General features: G+C 38.8%; 2 protein-coding genes across 4 annotated transcripts in view; both read left to right on the plus strand.

The window, feature by feature from the left end:
- The window catches only part of LOC137985095 (tetratricopeptide repeat protein 28-like), a 157,514-nt gene that overhangs the window by 12,884 nt on the left and 139,630 nt on the right, over positions 1-5,000 (plus strand). The window lies entirely within an intron of this gene.
- Positions 4,915-5,000, plus strand: part of LOC137985096 (major facilitator superfamily domain-containing protein 12-like) — a 26,934-nt gene continuing 26,848 nt past the window's right edge. For all 3 annotated transcript variants that reach the window (XR_011119232.1, XM_068832569.1, XM_068832568.1), the window contains exon 1: positions 4,915-5,000. This exon is cut by the window's right edge and continues 81 nt beyond it. The gene's annotated coding sequence lies outside the window, so the exon portion shown is untranslated.

Below are 5,000 nucleotides of genomic sequence, written 5' to 3' on the forward strand. Positions count from 1 at the left end.
TTCTCCCGTTAACTGTAGAACCCTCCAAGCCTAGGGCTCTGTTTGGGTGACGCGCGATTCTGTTTAAATTTTGTGGCATGAGACGATTCTCTTTTTTTCTCTTGACAAATTGTCTTTCTGCTATTGGCAACATTTTTTTGTGTATCCTTGCTTGGCTTACCAAACGCGCACAAACCATGGCCGTTTTAATCACCACTCCACCGTATTCTTATTCTGGAATAGGGTCAATCGAACGTCGCACCTAAGTATAAGGACATCGTCTGACGAGTTGCAACTTTGAGCGGAACTGTTCAAGACTTAACGAGTGACGGCATGTATTCACGAAATGCACGAGCACCTTAGTTATTATATACTCAACAAAAATCACTCTCCATTCCTCTTTGTTTCGATAAACAAACTGTCCCGTATTTGCACTTTAATTCCCTTAACTACCGTTTTGTTCACGCTTTTAACCTTATTCATGCATTTGTTGTTAAAGTGTTTGGTAACGTGGAACGTGAGCCCAACTTTTTTGGGGTATAGTGTCAACTCTGCCCAGTCCGGCTTGGTCATCTTTTTACTTGAGCACATCTTCGTCGGTCCTGGATCTTTGAGCGGTGTCTACTCGGCTCACCATAGCGAGCTCCAATAGAATAGACTTGAACACACTAAGGACTTAATTACCATCATTCTGGCTTTAATAGTTAAATTAACAGTGCTTATATACACAATGGTTAGATAAGCATAAACGTGATTAAATATGTGAGGGCAGTATAAGATGTTTCCGCGAAAACATCCTAATTCGTACGTGAGCATAACACCTTACTTATATATCGATACATACGTAAATCCTGGGAAACTAGGCGATTTATAATTCCTACATGAAATCCATAGTAGAAGAAAGGGACTAACACACTGTTACATACGATGCGCTAACCTTACGTTTGGGCTTGTTAAAAATTACTGTAGTTGTAGTCAGGCATGATACAAAAACGAACTAAAAACTTGTTGTCCCCTGACTAAAAAACTTATGTAAAAAGACGTTTCGGTCAACAAATACTATGACCTCCTTCAGCATAAAAAGGGGCTTTACGAACCACAAAATGAGCTGCTTGAAAAACGCCGTTAAAACAACGTTCCAATTGTGGATTGCCAAGGGCCCTGTTGTAAATGTCCGGAATGTACAAACGTGCTTCATTTAATTTAATGAACATTAGGTTTCGCTAATTGAATCGCCACGCATTCCTAACAATTTAATTGCTTTTATCTCCCATTGGGGCACACAACGGCCAATGACCTGAACTCTTCCGTAAAGAGTGTCAAAATCGTTCATGTATATCCTAGACTCTGACGCAATGTTGGGTCGTCCAATAAAGTGAATTTCTTAATCTCCTTGTTTCTTAAAAATCGCTCTCTGTGGTTTCGGTGAGTCTCTTGTTCTCGTTCTAGCATCTTTCAAGTCGCCCCCCTTGGCATAGGGATTTGACCTGACTATAAACTTCTTGTCCACAGTTTTTAACAATTTGAATTTTTATAGATCACTCTGTTGATAGCTCTTTACTAAATTTGTCTTTAGGTTTTTCCTTAAAATGAAGCCGACGGTCATTAAACGGGTGTGTGGGCAACATTAGCTATTGAAATGATTTAAAGTTCGTGCGATTTTTTTCTGAAATTCCTTGAAGGTATGGCAACGTGACAAAACCTCTGTTTGTTTGAAACCGGTTTGAGGAAACAGTGGGTATTTTTACAGCTTTTGATAAATTGGTCGGTGTAACCGTTGATCTTTAGAGCGTCGACCACGTGTTGTACTTCAGATAATTTGTCTGCGTCAGTAGAAGGGATGTTCTTTGTTCTGTCGAGGAGCGTTCTAGCTACTGAGCGTTTGTGTTGAGAAGGGTCAAGGTCATTGGTCGTTGTCCCCAATGGGAAAAAAAGATTATTTTTAGAAGCGTGGCATTCAATTCGCGAACCTAATTCCATTAATGAACACGTTTACATTCCGGACATTTACAAGGCCCTTGGCAATCCCAAGTGACGTTTTTACGGCTTTTTAAGCACTCATTTTGTATTCGTAAGCCATTTTATGCTGAAGAAGGTCATAGTATTTTGACCGAAACGTCTTTTTACATAAATTTTTTAGTCAGTGACAACAAGTTTTTTTAATTCTTTTTAATACGTTGGCTGTGTATCCAACACGTAAACAGCATATTTGCACGTTTGATTGAGTAGCAATAGAAATGTACTTCCGATTCGTATCAGGCGAGTAACTGATCTACTTACAGTTCGACAGGTCACGTTAGCTAAGTATCACGCTTTCCTTAACTTTACTACGCATTCAGAAATGCGATATTTTGTTGAGTATATAATAAACAATTTAAATCTTGCTTAAATATTTCTTTTCTCTCCAAGCATGCAAGTTTATCGTGGAGTCTCATCGATTCCTAAATCATGATAACCTGCAGCTGTCAGCCAAATCATACTGATCCACGAAATTTTCTTACTGGGCTTCGTTAAGTTCAAATACCTTCGAGTACAATATGGCTTACTGAAAGAAGGTTGCAATCTGCCAACTGCTAAATTCTAGTGGAACTGCTTTCACCTTCATAACTTATAACAACTCTTTAAGTCATTTCAAACCAAAAACAACTTGCCGCGGTTCGTTTTGCTATTAATTAAATACTAACCTACGATCCTCGCGCTTATCTGGACAATTTAAACAATTCTCTCTCATAGACACCGGAAAAATTAAAATTAAGGAGCCTTTAACAGGATTCTGCGAGGCCATTGAAGCCGGGTTCGCGACTACAAAGATCCGGTTGTTCGAAAGCCGATTAACTAAATCCAGGATTAGCGTAGACTTTTGTTTCATGTTTTCAACTTTGTTCGGTGGAAGTTTCTTTTGCTTATTTTTGTTTTTTTCAAGATTGACTTCTTCTAATTAGGAAATTCTTGTGCTCCGAAATCATCCCATTTGTCACAAGGAAAAGTTTCAAATATTTAATTTTATCAAGTTACTGTCATATGACCTAACTGAGCAAGAACTTTGAGGAGAGTAAAATTTGATGATTTTGATAGTTTTGAGACCCATAAAGACAGCGTTCATGCTATAAGCTCTAAAAGACAACAAGGACGGCTAACAGAACGTCATTCAATCATTTCGGGATGGAGAGTGTGAACCAACCTTTCAGAAATAAAATTGGTGTCATAGCGCATTATGATTCTCAGCTGAGCTATGGTTTATTGCTTAGTAGTTCAAACGCCTTTTCTACACGTGTCTACGCGATTATTTGCAATCGATCTTCGATTAATACCGTTACTCCATTGAACCAACGGCTTCAACATTTGCTTCAACATCCGTTCGATTTTATTGAAAAACGATGTCCGTTTGCCCCCCTCTTGAATGTTGAATCGAAGTTGAATCGATTTTGAAACCATTTTCCCACCCCAGCACTCAACATCGTTGAACAAAATCCATCGGATGTTGGAGCAAATGTTGAAATCGTCTTCCCAAAGCTTTACATGCACCGCCTGTCATCTGGCTATCGCTAGAGTAGTAACCTTTAAGGTTATACTGGATTCGTCTTTCGGGAATTTTCGTAGGGCGTTTCTGGCAAAAAGAAACACCGATTAGGAAATTCTTGTGCTCCAAAACCATCTCATTTGCCACGAGGAAAACGTTTCAAATATTTAATTTTATTCCTGTCATATGACCTTACTGAGCGAGAACTCTGAGGAGAGTAATATCTAAAAGAAAGGATTATCACTGATGATTTTGGTAGTTTTGAGACCCATGAAGACACCGTTCATGCTATAAGCTCTGAAAGACAACAAGGGCGGCTAACAGAACGTCATTCAATCATTTCGGGATGGAAAGTGTGAACCAGCCTTTCAGAAATAAAAGTTGGTGTGAACACTGTGAAGCATTGCAGAGAATTAGAAAGCACGCAACCAGTTCATAATCTCAGCTCTGGTGAAGGCCCGGACAGACGGCTTCCGTAAACATTTGTTTCAACAACCGTTCGAGTTTTGTTGAATGATGTTGAATGATGTTGACTGCTGGGTTGGGGAAACGGTTTCAACACATCATCAACATTTGATTCAACAAGCTTCACGACAAAAACAAAAATAAGCAAAAGGAACTTCCACCAAAAAAGTCGAAAACATGAAACAAAAGTTTACGCTAATCGTGGATTAAGTTAATCGGCTTTCGAACAACCGGGCCCAGATCTGTAGATCTTTGTATAGGCGTTTCCTCAGTGTTTCATCTTCATAGCGCTTTACTTAGCTAAGTTATGGTTTATTGCTTTTTAGTAGTTGGAACCACGTTTCTACACATCTCGAATTGATTCTTCTCAATCAACCCTTGATTAATACCGTTTTAAGTTGTAATTTTTTGGTGAGTATACTGGTTTCGATTAAACACATGAACTTCAGTTGTTTTAACCTCGTCTTCTCCAACAACTCTGTTGACACCCAGGGGGCCGGTCTTTAATTTAACATTTGCTTGAACATCCCGTCAATTGGTCATCGGGTCTCTTACCCGATTATTCCAAAATAGGATTACAGGAAATAGTCGATTTATCCAATTTATCTGTTTTCTCTTCTTATCTTTTTTGAGGGCCGACGCTCACTATGCTTTTTTCCCGAAATTAAACGTTTGGACTCCACCCTGATATTTTGCAGCAGATGAAGATAGGGGAAAGCAACAATGTTGCTGCCGAAAGGGGTGGCCAGCTCAAATACTACGAAATGGTGGCTTACAAACAGTATGTTAAAACAAAAGAACAAAACAAACCAAAAAAAACATAATTCGAAATTCTTGATCAGCTTCAGCGCTTTAACCTCTGTTTTATCAGCTTTACTTAATAAGGGACTTTGCCCAAATACTATCTGCATGATCCTAGCTAATTAGCTTAAACACGATATAGTTAGTTACGTAGTGCTTCAGTAGCTATTTCCGTTATTTTTTCTTTAAAAAAGAGGACTTGGTTTCAATTTCGAGTTATTGTTCTTGCTACCTC

Source organism: Montipora foliosa, chromosome 14 (genome assembly GCF_036669935.1).
Source record: "Montipora foliosa isolate CH-2021 chromosome 14, ASM3666993v2, whole genome shotgun sequence".
Lineage (NCBI taxonomy): Eukaryota > Metazoa > Cnidaria > Anthozoa > Scleractinia > Acroporidae > Montipora > Montipora foliosa.